The sequence below is a fragment of the Schistocerca serialis genome, unplaced genomic scaffold (genome assembly GCF_023864345.2).
Source record: "Schistocerca serialis cubense isolate TAMUIC-IGC-003099 unplaced genomic scaffold, iqSchSeri2.2 HiC_scaffold_1393, whole genome shotgun sequence".
NCBI lineage: Eukaryota > Metazoa > Arthropoda > Insecta > Orthoptera > Acrididae > Schistocerca > Schistocerca serialis.
In genome coordinates, this window is record NW_026047617.1 from 3,584,279 (window position 1) to 3,603,691 (window position 19,413).

The window sequence follows — 19,413 nt, forward strand, 5'->3', positions numbered from 1 at the left end:
AGAGTCAGGTCTGTTGTACTTAAGTCGGCATTGTGCATTCTGTATTTAATTTCGATGCAATTTCTGTGTTACATCATCCGTAAGAAGGTCCAAGGGATACAGTACACCTGAAGTGAAGCATCAATTTCTAATACTGTTCTCACAGGAAAGGTTTAAAGCATAGACAGTAAGAAGAGTCAGTCTTCTTGTACTTAAGTCGGCATTGTGTCTTTTTTATTTAATTCCGACGCAATTGCTTTGTTTCATCGTCAATATGAAGGTGCAAGGGATACAGTAAACCCCAAGTGAAGCATCGGAATCTAAAACTGGTCTCACAGGAAATGCTCTAATCATAAAAATAAGAAGAGTCAGTCCTCTTGTACTTAAATCGGCATTGTTCCTTTTGTATTTAATTCTGATGCTTATTCTGTGTTTCATCGTGAATAAGAAGGTCCAAAATGAGACAGTAAACCTGAAGTGAAGGATCGGAATCTAAAACTGGCCTCACAGGAATGGTTCAAAGCATAGACAGTTAGAAGGGTCAGTCTTCTTCCACTTAAGTCGGCATTGTGCCTTTTGTATTTAATTCCGATGCAATTACTGTGCTTCATCGTCAATAAGAAGGTCCAAGGGATACAGTAAACCAGAACTGAAGAATCGGAATCTAAAACTGGTCTCACGGGAAAGGTTCAAAACATAGACAATAACAAGAGTCAGTCTCCTTGAACTTAAGTCGGCATTGTGCCTTTTTTGTTTAATTCCGATGCAATTTCTGTGTTTCATCTTCTATATGAAGGTCCAAGGGATACCGTAAACCTGAAGTGAAGCATCGGAATCTGAAACTGGTCTCACAGGAAAGATTCAAAACATAGACAGTAAGAAGAGTCAGTCTTCTCTTACATAAGTCGGCATTGCGCCTTTTGTATTTAATTCCGATGCAATTTCTGTGTTTCATCGACAATAAGAAGGTCCAAGGGATACAGTAAACCTGAAGTGAAGCATCGGAATCTAAAACTGGTCTCAGAGGAAAGCTTCAAATCATAGTATGTAAGGAGAGTCAGTCCTCTTGTTCTTTAAGTCGGTATTGTGCCTTTTGTATTTAATTCCGATGCAATTTCTGTGTTTGATCGTAAATAAGACGGTCCAAGGGATATAGTATACCTGAAGTGAAGCATTGATATCTAAATCTGGTCTCACAGGAAAGGCTCAAATCACCGAATGTATGAAAAGTCAGGCCTCTTGTACTTAAGTCGGCATTGTGCCTTTCGTATTTAATTCCGATGATATTTCTGTGTTTCATCGTCAATAACAAGGTCCAAGTGATACAGTAAACCTGAAGTGAAGCATCGGAATTTAAAACTGGTCTCACAGGAAAGTTACAGATCATAGACTGTAAGAAGAGTCAGTCCTCTTGTACTTAAATCGGCATTGTGCCTTTTGTATTTCATTCCGATGCAATTTCTGTGTTTCATCGTCAATAAGAACGTCAAAGTGAAACAGTAACCAGAAGTGAAGCCTCGATATCTAAAACTGGTCTCTCAGGAAAGGCTCAAATCATTGAAACTAAGAAGAGTCAGTCCTCTTGTACTTAAGTCGGCATTGTGCATTTTGTATTTAATTCCGATGCAATTTCTGTGTTTCATCGTTAATAAGAAAGTCCAAGGAAACAGTAAACCTGTAGTGAAACATCGGAATCTAAAACTGGTCTCACAGGAAAGGTTCAAAACCTAGACAGTAAGAAGAGTCTGTCTTCTTGTACTTAAGTCGGCATTGTGCCTTTTGTATTTATTTCCGATGCAATTTCTGTGTTTCATCATCAACAAGAAGGACCAAGGGATACAGTAAACCTGAAGTATCGGTATCTAAAACTGGTCTCACAGGAAAGGTTCAAATCATAGACAAAAAGAAGAGTCAGTCATCTAGTACTTAGGTCGGCATTGTGCCTTTTATATTTAATTCCCATGCAATTTTTGGGTTTCATCGTCAATAAGAAGGTCCAAGGGATACAGTAAACCTGAAGTGAAGCATCGGAATCTAAAACTGGTCTCACAGGAAAGGTTCAAAATATAGACAGTAAGAAGAGTCAGTCTTCTTGTACTTAAGTCGGCATTGTGCCTTTTGTATTTAATTCCGATGCAATTTCTGTGTTTCATCGTCAATAAGAAAGTCCAAGGATACAATAAACCTGAAGTGAAGCATCGATATCTAAAACTGGTCTCACAGGAAAGGCTCAGATCATAGAATGTACGAAGAGTCAGTCCTCTTGTACTTAAGTCGGCATTGTGCCTTTTGTATTTAATTCCGATGCAATTTCTGTGTTTCATCGTCAATAAGAAGGTCCAAGGGATACAGTAAACCTGAAGTGAACCATCGGAATCTAAAACTGGTCTCACAGGAACTGTTCAAAACATATACAGTAAGAAGAGTCAGTCTTGTAGTACTTAGGTTGGCATTGTGCCTTTTGTATTTAATTCCTATGCAATTTCTGTGTTTCATAGTCAATAAGAAGGTCCAACGGATACAGTAAACCTGAAGTGAAGCATCGATATCTAAAACTGGTCTCACTGGAAGGGCTCAAATCATAGAATGTACGCAGAGTCAGTCCTCTTGTACTTCAGTCGGCATTGTGCCTTTTGTATTTAATTCTGATGCAATTTCTGTGTTTCATTGTCAATAAGAAAGTCCAAGGGATACAGTAAACCTGAAGTGAAGCATCGGAATCTGAAACTGGTCTCACAGTAAAGGTTCAAAACGTAGACAGTAAGAAGAGTCAGTCTTCGTGTACTTAAGTCGGCATTGTGCCTATTGTATTTAATTCCGATGCAATTTCTGTATTTCATCGTCAATAAGAAGGTCAAAGGGATACAGTAAACCTGAAGTGAAGCATCGAGATCTAAAACTGGTCTCACAGGAAAGGCTCAAATCATTGAATGTAAGAAGGGTCAGTCCTCTTGTACTTAAGTAGGCATTGTGCCATTTGTATTTAATTCCTATGCAATTTCTGCGTTTCATCGTCAATAAGAAGGTCCAAGGGATACAGTAAACCTGAAGTGAGGCATGGGAATCTAAAACCGGTCTCACAGTAAGAGCTCAAAACGTTGACAGTAAGAAGAGTCAGTCTTCTTGTACTTAAGTCGGCATTGTGCCTATTGTATTTAATTCCGATGCAATTTCTGTGTTTCATCATCAACAGGAAGGTACAAGGCATACAGTAAACCTGAAGTGAAGCATTAGTAGCTACAACTGGTCCCACAGGAAATGTTCAAAGCATAGACAGTAATAAGAGTAAGTCTTCTTGTACTTGAGTTGGCATTGTGCCCTTTGTATTTAATTCCGATTCAATTTCTGTGTTTCATCGTCAATAAGAAGGTCCAAGGCATGCAGTAAATCTGAAGAGAAGCATCGGAAACTAAAACTGGTCTCACAGGAAAGGTGCAAAACATAGACATTAAGAAGAGTCAGTCTTCTTGTACTTAAGTTGGCATTGTGCCTTTTGTATTTAATTCCGATGCAATTTCTGTGTTTCATCGTCAATAAGAATGTCCAAGGGATACAGTAAACCTGAAGTGAAGCATCGGAATTTAAAACTGGTCTCACAGGAAAGTCTCAAATCGTAGACAGCAAGAGGAGTCAGTCTTGTAGTACTTAACTCGGCATTGTGCCTTTTGTATTTAATTCCGATGCTATTTCTGTGTTTCGTCTTCAATTAGAAGGTCCAAGTGTTACAGTAAATCTGAAGTGAAGCATCGATATCTGAAACTGGTCTCACAGGAATGGCTCAAATCAAAGAATGTAGGAAGAGTCAGTCCTGTTGTACTTAAGTCGGCATTGTGCCTTTTGTATTACATTCCGTTGCAATTTCTGTGTCTCATCGTCAATAAAATGGTCCAAGCGATACAGTAAACCTGAACTGAAGCATCGGAATCTAAAACTGGTCTCACAGAAAAGGTTCAAATCATAGACAGTAAGAAGAGTTAGTACTCTTGTACTTAAGTCGGCATTGTGCCTTTTGTATTTAATTCCGACGCAATTTCTGTGTTTCATCGTCGTCAAGGAGGTCCAAGGGATACAGTAAACCTGAAATGAAGCATCGGTATCTAAGACTGGTCCCACAGGTACGGCTCGAATCATAGACAGTAAGATGAGTCAGTCTTCTTGTACTTAAGTCGGCCTAGTTCCTTTTGTATTTAATTCCCATGCAATTTCTGTGTTTCACCGTCAATAAGTAGGTCAAAGGGATACAGTAAAACTGACGTGAGGCATCGATATCTAAAACTGGTCTCACAGGAAAGGCTCAAATCATAGAATGTAGGAAGAGTCAGTACTCTTGTACTTAAGTCGGCATTGTGTCCTTTGTATTTAATTCCAATGCAATTTCTGTGTTTCATCATCAATAAGAAGGTCCAAGGAGACAGTAAACCTGTAGTGAAGAATCGGAATCTAAAACTGGTCTCACAGGAAAGGTTCAACACAAAGACAGTAGGAAGGCTCAGTCTTCTTGTACTTAAATCGGCATTGTGCCTTTTGTATTTAATTCCGATGCAATTTCTGTGTTTCATCGTCAATAAGAAGGTCCAAGGGATACAGTAAACCTGAAGTGAAGCATCGATATCTAAAGTTTTTCTCACAGGGAAGGCTCAAATCATAGAAGTAAGAAGAGTCAGACCTTTTGTACTTAAGTCGGCATTGTGCCTTTTTTATTTAATTCCGATGCAATTTCTGTGTTTCATCGTCAATAAGAAGGTCCAAGGGACACGATAAACCTGAAGTGACGCATCGGAATCTAAAACTGGTCTGACAGGAAAGGTTCAGAACATAGACAGTAAGAAGAGTCAGTCCTCTTGTAATTAAGTCGGCATTGTGCCTTTTGTATTTAATTCCGATGCAATTTCTGTGTTTCGTCGACAATATGAAGATCCAAGTGATACAGTAAACCTGAAGTGAAGCATCGGAATCTAAAACTGTTCTCACAGGAAAGCTTGAAAACATAGTCTGTAAGAAGAGTCAGTCCTCTTGTTATTTTCCGTCGGCATGGTACCTTTTGTATTTAATTCCGATGCAATTTCTGTGTTTGATCGTCAATAAGGCGGTCCAAGGGATACAGTAAACCTGAAGTGAAGCATTGGTATCTAAACCTGGTTTCACAGGTACGGCTCGAATCATAGACAGTAAGATGAGTCAGTCTTCTTGTACTTAAGTCGGCATAGTTCCTTTTGTATTTAATTCCCATGCAATTTCTGTGTTTCATCGTCAATAAGTAGGTCCAAGGGATACAGTAAAACTGACGTGAGGCATCGATATCTAAAACTGGTCTCACAGGAAAGGCTGAAATCATAGAATGTAGGAAGAGTCAGTCCTCTTGTACTTAAGTCGGCATTGTGTCCTTTGTATTTAATTCCAATGCAATTTCTGTGTTTCATCGTCAATAAGAAGGTCCAAGGGATACAGTAAACCTGAAGTGAAGCATCGATATCTAAAGTTTTTCTCACAGGAAAGGCTCAAATCATAGAAGTAAGAAGAGTTAGACCTTTTGTACTTAAGTCGGCATTGTGCCTTTTTTATTTAATTCCGATGCAATTTCTGTGTTTCATCGTCAATAAGAAGGTCCAAGGGACACAGTAAACCGGAAGTGACGCATCGGAATCTAAAACTGGTCTCACAGGAAAGGTTCAGAACATAGACAGCAAGAAGAGTCAGCGCTCTTGTACTTAAGTCGGCATTGTGCCTTTTGTATTTAATTCCGATTCAATTTCTGTGTTTCGTCGACAATATGAAGGTCCAAGGGATACAGTAAACCTGAAGTGAAGCATCGGAATCTACAACAGTTCTCACAGGAAAGCTTGAAAACATAGTCTGTAAGATGAGTCAGTCCTCTTGTTTTTACCGTCGGCATGGTACCTTTTGTATTTAATTCCGATGCAATTTCTGTGTTTGATCGTCAATAAGGAGGTCCAAGGGATACAGTAAACCTGAAGTGAAGCATTGGTATCTAAACCTGGTTTCACAGGTACGGCTCGAATCATAGACAGTAAGATGAGTCAGTCTTCTTGTACTTAAGTCGGCATAGTTCCTTTTGTATTTAATTCCCATGCAATTTCTGTGTTTCATCGTCAATAAGTAGGTCCAAGGGATACAGTAAAACTGACGTGAGGCATCGATATCTAAAACTGGTCTCACAGGAAAGGCTGAAATCATAGAATGTAGGAAGAGTCAGTCCTCTTGTACTTAAGTCGGCATTGTGTCCTTTGTATTTAATTCCAATGCAATTTCTGTGTTTCATCGTCAATAAGAAGGTCCAAGGGATACAGTAAACCTGAAGTGAAGCATCGATATCTAAAGTTTTTCTCACAGGAAAGGCTCAAATCATAGAAGTAAGAAGAGTCAGACCTTTTGTACTTAAGTCGGCATTGTGCCTTTTTTATTTAATTCCAATGCAATTTCTGTGTTTCATCGTCAATAAGAAGGTTCAAGGGATTCAGTAAACCTGAAGTGAAGCATCGGAAATTAAAACTGGTCTCACAGGAAAGGTTCAAATCATAGATGGTAAGAAGAGTCAGTCTTCTTGAATTTAAGTCGGCATTGTGCCTTTTGTATTTAAGGGGCTCCGGAACGCCCTATACTTGCAATGTTAAAATAACGCTTATAAATTACATCTTTCCTCACAAAGTATTTGAGGTATTCTTGGTGCAGTAAACTTCATTACAACAACAATTAATATACGATCAGAAAGTATAACTCTAGATCAAACACCTTTATTTGTATGATCTGTAGCTATTACAGCCCTTCTCCTCCTTCTATCGCTTCCAGTATTAGCAGGGGCTATTACTATACTATTAACGGATCGAAATTTAAATACATCATTCTTTGACCCTGCAGGAGGAGGTGACCCAATTCTATATCAACACCTATTTTGATTCTTTGGGCACCCGGAAGTTTACATTTTAATTCTGCCAGGATTTGGAATTATCTCCCACATTGTATGTCAAGAAAGAGGAAAAACTGAATCATTTGGAACATTAGGTATAATTTATGCTATATTATCAATTGGACTAATAGGATTTATTGTATGAGCACATCACATATTCACAGTAGGAATAGATGTTGACACACGAGCATACTTTACACCAGCAACAATAATTATTGCTGTACTTACAGGAATTAAGGTATTCAGATGATTAGCTACACTATATGGAACTAAGTTCAAATTCAATCCACCACTATTATGAGCTTTAGGATTTACTTTTCTATTCACAATTGGTGGGCTAACAGGATTAATATTAGCAAATTCATCACTTGACATTTTATTACATGATACATATTATGTAGTAGCCCACTTCCATTATGTATTATCCATAGGAGCAGTATTTGCAATCATAGGAGGTGTTATTCAATGATACCCACTATTTACAGGATTAACTATAAATAATACATGATTAAAAATCCAATTTACAATTATATTTATTGGAGTAAACTTAACATTCTTCCCTCAACACTTTCTAGGACTAGCAGGAATACCACGACGATATTCAGACCATCCAGATGCATATCCATCATGAAATGTAGTGTCAAGAATTGGGTCTACAATTTCTATTGTAGGAATCATTTTATTCATTGTAATTATATGAGAAAGAATGGTTACAAACTGAGCAATCATATTTAGAGCTAATATAAGAAGATCAACAGAATGACTACAAAATAACCCACCTGCAGAACACAGTTACTCAGAACTACCATTAATTTCTAGATTCTAATATGGCAGATTAGTGCAGTAGATTTAAGCTCTACAAATAAAGGTTTGACCTTTTATTAGAAAAATTCTTTAACGGCAACATGATCAAATTTATCGCTTCAAGATGGTGCTTCACCATTAATGGACCAACTATCATTCTTCCATGATCATACCATGGTTGTTTTATTATTAATTACAGTAATTGTAGGTTATGCCCTAAGTTATATATTATTTATTGCCTATACAAACCGAAACATACTTCACAGACATTAAATTGAAACAATCTGAACAGCACTACCAGCAATTACACTAATTTTTATTGCACTCCCATCATTATGACTACTATATTTACTTGATGATTCAGTAGACGCAATAATCACAATTAAAATAATTGAACGACAATGATACTGAAGATACGAATATTCAGACTTTATAGACATAGAATTTGACACTTATATAACACCAGAACAAGACCTAGAAAACGATGGATTTCGGCTTCTAGATGTTGATAACCGAACAATTCTAACAATAAATACAGAAGTGCGAGTATTAACAAGAGCATCAGACGTTCTACACTCATGAGCAGTTCCTGCATTAGGGGTTAAAATTGACGCAACGCCAGGTCGACTAAACCAAGGAACATTCACAATAAACCGACCTGGACAGTTCTTTGGACAATGCTCAGAAATCTGTGGAGCAAACCACAGTTTCATAACAATTGTAATTGAAAGAACTTCAGTAAACTTATTTATCAAGTGATTATCTAAGATAATCTAAGGAGTTAGTTAAAATGTATAACATTAGAGTGTCAATCTAAAATAACTAAATAATTAGTACAGCTTGAAATTCATCAGATGACTGAAAGTAAGTAATGGTCTCTTAAACCAAAAAATAGTAAATTAACGACTACTTCTGATGGGGAAATTTAATCCAAATCCCTCAAATATCCCCTCTCATATGATTCTCTCTATTCATTATATTTTCGACTACATTAATTTTATTTAATCACATAAACTTTTTCTCATTTAAACCAAATCTTATTAAAAGAGCAGAAAAAAGAACAATTGGTATAAAAAACTTGAATTGAAAATGATAACAAACTTATTTTCAACATTTGATCCATCAACTAATATCTTCAATTTATCATTAAATTGAACTAGAACATTCTTAGGATTATTATTAATCCCATCAATGTTTTGACTTACATCATCTCGAATTAATATTATTTGAAATAAACTAAACTTAACATTACACAATGAATTTAAAACATTACTAGGACCAAAATCATTTAATGGAACAACATACAACTTCATTTCAATTTTTATTATAATACTATTTAATAATTTCATAGGATTATTCCCTTACATCTTTACTAGAACAAGACATTTAGCATTAACATTTGCAATCGCTCTACCTATATGATTAAGATATATGTTATTTGGATGAATTAACCATACCAATCACATATTTACACACCTTGTTCCTCAAGGAACACCACCTGCATTAATATCATTTATAGTATTAATTGAAACAATTAGAAATGTCATTCGACCAGGTATGCTACCAGTACGACTAGCAGCAAATATAATTGCAGAACACTTATTATTAACATTACTAGGAAATACAGGACCATCTATAGCAATAAACTTAATTTCACTATTAATTATTGGACAAATACTTCTGTTAATTCTAGAATCAGCAGTAGCAATAATTCAAGCTTATGTTTTCTCAATTTTAAGAACTTTATATTCTAGAGAAGTATACTAAACCTATGTTAACAACTCACTCAAACCACCCATTCCACTTAGTAGATTACAGACCTTGACCATTAACAGGAGCAATTGGAGCAATAGTTCTAGTATCAGGATTAGCAAAATGATTTCACCTATTTAACATTAACTTATTTATAATCGGATTTGGAATTACCCTACTAACTATAATCCAATGATGATGAGATGTAGTACGAGAAGGAACATACCAAGGGCTACATACGGGATTTGTATCAATTGGATTACGATGAGGAATAATTTTATTTATTGCATCAGAAGTACTATTCTTTGTTTCATTTTTCTGAGCATTTTTTAGAAGAAGACTAGCACCTACTATTGAACTAGGGATATTATGACCCCCAATAGGAATCCAACCTTTTAATCCTATACAAATTCCATTACTTAATACAGCTATTCTTTTGGCATCAGGAGTAACAGTAACATGAGCACATCATAGTTTAATAGAAACTAATCATACTCAAGCATTACAAGGACTATTCTTCACAGTATTACTAGGACTATACTTCACTATACTTCAAGCATATGAATATTGAGAAGCACCCTTCACCATTGCGGACGCAGTTTATGGATCAACATCCTTTGTTGCAACAGGATTTCATGGTCTACATGTAATTATCGGAACAATTTTCATATCAACATGTCTACTTCGACATTCAATAAACCAATTCCCACCAAGACACCACTTTTGATTTGAAGCAGCAGCATGATACTGACACTTTGTAGACGTAGTATGATTATTCTTATTCATCTCTATTTATTGATGAGGGAGATAATTGTTTTTCTAGTATAAATAGTACATTTGACTTCCAATTAAAAAGCTTGATATAAATCAAGAAAAACAATCCTAATTTTATCTACAAGAATTTTTATTAGATTTATTATTCCAATAATTGTTATAATCCCTGCAACAACATTATCAAATAAATTAATTAATGACCGAGAAAAAAGATCACCATTTGAGTGTGGATTTGACCCAAAAAGATCAGCACGAATACCATTCTCACTTCGATTCTTCTTAATCGCAGTAATTTTCTTAATTTTTGATGTAGAAATCGCACTAATCCTTCCAATTGTAATTATTTTTAAAACTTCAGACATTATAATCTGAACTGTATCAACAATATTTTTTATTATAGTATTACTAGGTGGACTATACCATGAATGAAATCAAGGAGCCTTACAATGAGCAGAATAAAGGGTTGTAGTTAACTATAACATTTGGGTTGCATTCAAAAAGTATTGATATAATCAATCAACCTTAAATAGAATAAGAAGCGAAATATTGCAGTCAGTTTCGACCTGGAAGGTTGGTAAATAAATATACCCTTATTCTTATTAATTGAAGCCAAAAAGAGGTGTATTACTGTTAATAATATAATTGAACTATAAAGTCCCAATTAAGGAAATGTAAAGCCAATATGAAAGCTGCTATCTTTTTCTATTAGCGGTTAAACTCCGTTACCATTTCCAAAATTTATATAGTTTAAATAAAACATTACATTTTCACTGTAAAAATAATAATTGTATATTTATAAATACCTGAAAGTAAAAATACTTCCTTAACATCTTCAGTGTCACGCTCTAATTATAAGCTATTTAAGTAAACGAAAAATAATACCACTAAAATAAATATTCAAAAAATAAAAGTTTAAAGATAAATCTTAAAATTAGAATCATATCATCCTTGTATATAACCAATTAAATAAATAAATAGTCTATACAAACCTTGACCACCAAATAATTAACCTCAACCACAATCAAATAATTTAGATGAATAATAACCTAATTTTAAAAGAATATATCTAATAAACTTAGTTGAAAGAAAAGGTATAAACCACATAGAACCAGCAAATCTGACAAAATAAAATATACTTAAAGAAAATAAATTTTGAGAAAAATCAAAATTAGAAGTAAGATAACCCAAATAAGGACCCAAAAGAACTACAGTAAAAGTTAAAAACTTTAAATAATAACGCAAGGCAATCACATGAGGAACAGGAAAAATTAACCAAGACAAAAGACTACCACCAAAAACAGCAACAAACAATAAACCAATTATACCAAACGAAATATAATAACCATTATCATCAAAAGAAAATCTAGAATAAAAATTATTATCACCAGATATTGAATAATAAAAAAGACGAAAAGAATAAGAAGCAGTTAAACCAGTAGAAAAGAAATAAAGAAAAAAAATCAAACAATTAATTCATCTTAAACAAACCATTTCAAGAATTAAATCCTTTGAAGAAAAACCTGCTAAAAATGGTATACCACACAAAGACAAACTAGAAACATTAAAACAAACTGAAGTTAAAGGTATAAAATTAACAATTAAACCTATAAAACGAATATCCTGAGAATCCTTAAAACTATGAATTATTGAACCTGCACACATAAAAAATAAAGCCTTAAATAAAGCATGAGCTAATAAATGAAAAAATGCAAGTTTTGGGTAACCCATAGCCAAAATTCTTATTATTAAACCAAGTTGTCTTAAAGTAGAAAGAGCAATAATTTTCTTCAAATCAAATTCAAAATTAGCTCCCAAACCAGCCATAAATATAGTTATACAACCAATTACAAGTAAGCATCAACCACAATTATAAGTATCTAATATTGGTCTGAAACGAATTAATAAATAAACCCCAGCAGTAACAAGAGCAGAAGAATGAACCAAAGCAGAAACAGGAGTAGGAGCAGCCATAGCAGCGGGAAGTCAAGAAGAAAAGGGAATTTGAGCTCTTTTAGTTATAGCTGCGAAAACAATTAATATAGTAATAAGCTTTATTTCAAAAGAATTAGAAATTAAATCATAATAATAAATATAACTTCAACCGCCAAAATTTAATATTCAAGCAATAGAAATTAAAATAGCAACATCACCAATACGATTATAAAGTGCAGTTAACATTCCTGCACTATAAGATTTCACATTTTGGTATTAAGTAACTAAACAATAAGAAACTAAACCCAAACCATCCCATCCTAATAAAATTCGAATCAAATTAGGACTAATAATTAAAAAACCTATAGAAAGAATAAATATTAAAACAATAAAACGATTTATATTTTTTTCTCCCGATATGTAATCCTCTCTATAATAAATAACCAAAGAAGAAATATATATAACAAAATAAGAGACATTCAATCCAAAATTAAAGTCATAACAACCATAGAACCATTTAAATTAAAAAGTTCTCATTCAACAAAAACTCTATAATCAATTATTAAATAATAAATACTCAAAATAAAAATTATAGTTCTAGAAAAAAATAAAGAAAAAGAACTCAAAGAACAAATAGAAAACAAATTCACGGCCTAAGATGAAAAATTCATATCATTGATTCCACAAAACAACATTTTTAATTAAAATACTTAAGCAACCTAAACAAAAAAATACTCTCCCTTTAAACAATGAATATTTAAAGGCAATCAATGTAAAAGTAAAAGATGATATTCACGAAAATAACCAAGAGAACAAGTATAAACACCAGAATAATAATTACCATGCTGAGAATAAGAATACATATATAAAGTATAAACAGCTCTAAAAAAAGCCAAAAAAATTAAAGCAAAAAATCTAAAAGAAGATCAAGACATAATTCTATTTAATAATCTAAGTTCACCTACCAACTTTAAAGAAGGAGGAGCAGCTATATTAGATGATCTCAAAAGGAATCATCATAAAGCCATTCTTGGTATCAAATTAATTATACCCTTGTTAATTAATAATCTTCGTCTACCTAAACGCTCATAAATAATATTAGATAAACAAAATAAACCAGAAGAATACAAACCATGACGAACCATTAAAGAAAGAGAAGCTATACAACCTCATCGATTCATAGTCACCAATCCTCGAATAACCATTCTTATATGAGGACAGAAGAATATGCAATTAAAGACTTTAAGTCAACCTGACGAAAACAACTAAATCTAACAATAACCCCACCAGATAAACCCAAAGACAATCAAAAATAATTCAACCTTACACCCAAATAAGAAATAACCTTCATAACACGAAAAATACCATAACCACCTAACTTTAATAAAACACCAGCAAGAATCATTCTACCTGAAATAGGGGCCTCAACATGAGCCTTAGGAAGCCATAAATGAACCAAAAATATTGGCATCTTAACTAAAAAAGCAAGAATTATAAACACATAAAATATAAAATAATAAGAACCAAAATCAACCAATAAAGGAAAATATAAAGTATTAGAAAAATCATAAACCCTAAATAACACTAATAATAAAGGCAATCTAGCAACCAGAGTATAAAAAATGAAATAAACACCAGCCTGTAAACGTTCAGGTTGATAGCCTCAACCCAAAATCAAAAGTAAAGTAGGAACTAATCTAGCCTCAAGAAAAATATAAAAAGAAAGAAGACTCAATCTAGCAAACGAACAATAAAGCATAATCATTAAAATTAAGACTATAAAGACAAAAAAATTAGAATGATAAGAAGTTAAATAAACTGAACCTCTAGCAGTAATTAGTAAAGAACAAATTCAAAAACTAAGCAAAATCAAACTAAAAGAAAAATAATCAATACCAAAATGATATCTAATCATATTCAAATCTGTGTATGAATAAACACAAATCATAAAAACAAAACTAGTTAGAAATTTTAATGAATGAACCAATCATCAACAATTATTAACCAAACATAGAGGGATCAAAAAAATAGTTATAAATAAATACTTTAACATAAAGATAAACCAAAAGAATTTAAAAAATCATTCCCATGAGAACGAATTATTGAAACTAAAATAGAAAGACCTAAAGCACCTTCATAAACTGAAAAAACCAAAAAAATAACAGGAAAAAAATAATCATAATCAAACTCAATAAGAAAAACAATAACTAATATAAATACAGAAAGAACAATATATTCTAATCTCAAAAGAACCACAAATAACTGCTTACATTTAGAAGAAAAAACATAATCACCAGCAAAATAAATCAATAAAGAAGTAAAGACAGAGAATGTAAACATTAGTTTTAATAGTTTAAAAAAAACGCCGGTCTTGTAAACCGGAAATAAGTTCAGCCCCCACTTTTAAAACTTCAGTGAAAAGCTTTCCATCATCGGTCCCCAAAACCGATATTTTTAATAAACTAACCCCTGAAATGATCAAAATTATAATTATATGGCTATCAAACGTAATAAATATTAATTTTATTAAATTGAGACACCCAATATCAATAATGCTTTTCATTATCCTACAAACTTTTCTACTTGGACTAATAACAGGAACAATAATGGAAAGATATTGAATATCATATATTTTATTTTTTACGTTTCTTGGTGGTATATTAGTTCTATTTATTTATATTACGAGAATTGCATCAAACGAGATATTTAAACCTAAATCAATTACGATAATTATTACCTTAACAATATGAATATTTATTATATCAACATTAATTATTTTAGATATAACAATATTTATAGACTTTTTCAAAAATACTGAAACTATAAATATTGACAATTCAATCATTTATTGAGAAATAACAATATCTTTAGAAAAACTATATAATAGACCAACATTCATTATCACAATAATAATAATAATTTATTTATGTTTAGCACTATTAGCAGTTGTTAAAATCACTAATATTAACCAGGGGCCTATTCGTAAAATAAGATAATTTACTAATGAATAAACCCTTATGATTAAGACATCCCTTAATTAAAATCATTAATAACTCTTTAGTTGATTTACCTGCACCAACAAATATTTCATTTTGATGAAATTTTGGGTCCCTACCAGGGTTATGTTTGGTGATTCAAATTGTAACTGGACTATTTTTAGCTATACATTATACATCAAATATTGAAATAGCATTTAGCATTGTAGTTCATATCTGCCGAGACGTAAATAATGGTTGAATTATTCGAACCTTACTTGCAAATGGAGCTTCTATGTTTTTTATTTGTATTTATTTACATGTGGGGCGAGGAATTTACTACGGATCTTACACATACATACACACCTGAATAATTGGTACAGTAATCCTATTCTTAGTTATAGCAACTGCATTTATAGGATACGTTTTACCTTGAGGTCAAATAACGTTCTGAGGTGCGACAGTAATTACTAATTTATTATCAGCAATTCCATATTTAGGGACAGATTTAGTTCAATGAGTATGAGGAGGGTTTGCTGTTGATAACGCAACATTAAATCGATTCTTTACATTCCATTTTGTACTACCGTTTATTATTGCTGCAATGGCAGCAATTCATTTATTCTTCCTTCACCAAACAGGGTCTAATAACCCCTTAGGCCTAAATGGAGACATTGAAAAAATCCCATTTCACCCATACTTTACTTTCAAGGACTCTATTACATTTGTATTAATAACATCATTATTAATTATACTGTGCTTGATTAATCCCCTCCTAGGGGATCCAGATAATTTTATACCTGCTAACCCATTAGTAACCCCAGTCCATATTCAACCAGAATGATATTTCTTATTTGCATATGCAATTCTATGGTCAATCCCTAATAAGCTAGGAGGTGTTATTGCATTATTCTTATCAATTAGAATCTTAATAATTTTACCATTTTATAATAAAACACCATTCCGAGGTATTCAATTCTATCCTATTAATCAGATTTTATTCTGAATTATAGTAGTTGTTGTACGCTTATTAACATGAATTGGTAAACGACCTGTCGAAGAACCTTACATTATAACAGGATAAATCTTAACAATTATCTACTTTACATACTTCTTAATTAATGTACATGTTGCAAACGCATGAGATAAACTAATTAAGGAATAATAAGTTAATTAGCTTAGGAAAAGCATATGTTTTGAAAACTCTTCTATTAACTTTTCTTAAAAAATTTAACTAAATAAATGAAATAAATAAAATCTTTAAACCAACAAAGAAAATAAAAAAATTTAAAGATAAAGGCAAAAAACTTTTTCAAGCTAAGTACATTAACTTATCATAACGAAAACGTGGTAATATCCCCCGAACTCAAATAAAACCAAAGGACATAACAGCAAGCTTAATAAAAAATATAAAAGAATAAAAATCACCATCTAAAAGAATTAAAGCTAATAATATTCTTATAAAAACAATTCAAGTATACTCAGCTAAAAAAATTAAAGTAACCCGCCTGCACCATATTCAATATTAAAACCTGAAACTAACTCAGATTCACCTTCGGCAAAGTCAAAAGGATTACGGTTAGTTTCAGCTAAACAAGAACCAAACAAGCTAAAGCTAAAGGAAAAGAAATAATAATAAATCAACAATAAAGCTGATAATTTATAAAATAAAAAATGTTAAAACTACCAATTAAAATAATTAAAGATAATAAAATTAAAGCCAAACTAACTTCGTATGAAATTGTTTGAGCAACAGAACGAAGAGAACCTAGTAAAGAATAATTTGAATTAGAAGACCAACCAGCAATTATAACAGTATAAACTCCTAATCTAGTACAACATGAAAAAAACAGAAATCCATAAGACAAAGAACATATATAACTTAAGTAAGGGAAAATCACTCAAACAGCCAAGGAAATTATTAAATTAAAAACAGGAGAAAAATAATAAAGTAAATAATTAGATATAATAGGAATTGGCTGCTCCTTACAAATTAACTTAATAGCATCACTAAAGGGTTGAGGAATTCCTGCAAACCCTACTTTATTTGGACCCTTTCGAATTTGAATGTAACCTAAAACCTTACGCTCTAATAAAGTTAAAAAGGCAACACTAATTAAAACAGAAATAACTAATAAAAGAAAATTCAAAATAAACATAAATAAATCATAAAGTATCAATACTATTTGTAGAAAAAATCTACATAAATGAATTCTAAATTCAACACATTAATCTGTCAAAAGAGTAATTTAATTAGTATTAATCAATAAAATAAAAAATATTTCAACCATATGGTCCTTTCATACTAATATGAATTAATAATCTTAGGATAGAAACCGACGTGGCTCACGCCGGTCTGATCTCAGATCATGTAAGAATTTAAAGGTCGAACAGGCCTAATTACTGGGCTACTGCACCCAAAATTTTTCTTAATCCAACATCGAGGTCGCAATCTGCTTTGTCGATATCAGCTCTCAAAAACAATTACGCTGTTATCCCTAAGGTAACTTAATCTTATGATCATTAATTATGGATCAAAACAACAAACATAAAAAAATGATATAATAATGAAGAGTTTATTTATTCTTCATGTCACCCCAACAAAACATCATCATTAAATAGAGAAAGACAAACAAAAAACTATATAAAAATAAAATGTTATGCTCTATAGGGTCTTCTCGTCCTAAAGAAAAATTTAGCCATTTTGCACTTCCTGTCGATCTCGTTTTTGAGACGTTTGTATTCCTTTTTGCCTGTTTCACTTACTGCATTTTTATATTTTCTCCTTTCATCAATTAAATTCAATATTTCTTCTGTTACCCAAGGATTTCTACCAGCCCTCGTCTTTTTACCTACTTGATCCTCTGCTGCCTTCACTACTTCATCCCTCAAAGCTACCCATTCTTCTTCTACTGTATTTATTTCCCCCATTCCTGTCAATTGCTCCCTTATGCTCTCCCTGAATCTCTGTACAACCTCTGGTTCTTTTAGTTTATCCAGGTCCCATCTCCTTAAATTCCCACCTTTTTGCAGTTTCTTCAGTTTTAATCTACAGGTCATAACCAATAGATTGTGGTCAGAGTCCACATCTGCCCCTGGAAATGTCTTACAATTTAAAACCTGGTTCCTAAATCTCTGTCTTACCATTATATAATCTATCTGATACCTTTTAGTATCTCCAGGGTTCTTCCATGTATACAACCTTCTTTCATGATTCTTAAACCAAGTGTTAGTTATGATTATGTTGTGCTCTGTGCAAAATTCTACCAGGCGGCTTCCTCTTTCATTTCTGTCCCCCAATCCATATTCACCTACTATGTTTCCTTCTCTCCCTTTTCCTACACTCGAATTCCAGTCACCCATGACTATTAAATTTTCGTCTCCCTTCACAATCTGAATAATTTCTTTTATTTCATCATACATTTCTTCAATTTCTTCGTCATCTGCAGAGCTAGTTGGCATATAAACTTGTACTACTGTAGTAGGTGTGGGCTTCGTATCTATCTTGGCCACAATAATGCGTTCACTATGCTGTTTGTAGTAGCTTACCCGCATTCCTATTTTCCTATTCATTATTAAACCTACTCCTGCATTACCCATATTTGATTTTGTGTTTATAACCCTGTAGTCACCTAACCAGAAGTCTTGTTCCTCCTGCCACCGAACTTCACTAATTCCCACTATATCTAACTTCAACCTATCCATTTCCCTTTTTAAATTTTCTAACCTACCTGCCCGATTAAGGGATCTGACATTCCACGCTCCGATCCGTAGAACGCCAGTTTTCTTTCTCCTGATAATGACATCCTCTTGAGTAGTCCGCGCCCGGAGTTCCGAATGGGGGACTATTTTACCTCCGGAATATTTTACCCAAGAGGACGCCATCATCATGTAATCATACAGTAAAGCTGCATGCCCTCGGGAAAAATTACGGCTGCAGTTTCCCCTTGCTTTCAGCCGTTCGCAGTACCAGCACAGCAAGGCCGTTTTGGTTATTGTTACAAGGCCAGATCAGTCAATCATCCAGACTGTTGCCCTTGCAACTACTGAAAAGGCTGCTGCCCCTCGTCAGGAACCACACGTTTGTCTGGCCTCTCAACAGATACCCCTCCGTTGTGGTTGCACCTACGGTACGGCTATCTGTATTGCTGAGGCACGCAAGCCTCCCCACCAACGGCAAGGTCCATGGTTCATTGGGGGAAATGTAAAGCCAATATGAAAGCTGCTAACTTTTTATATTAGCGGTTAAACTCCGTTAACATTTCTAAAATT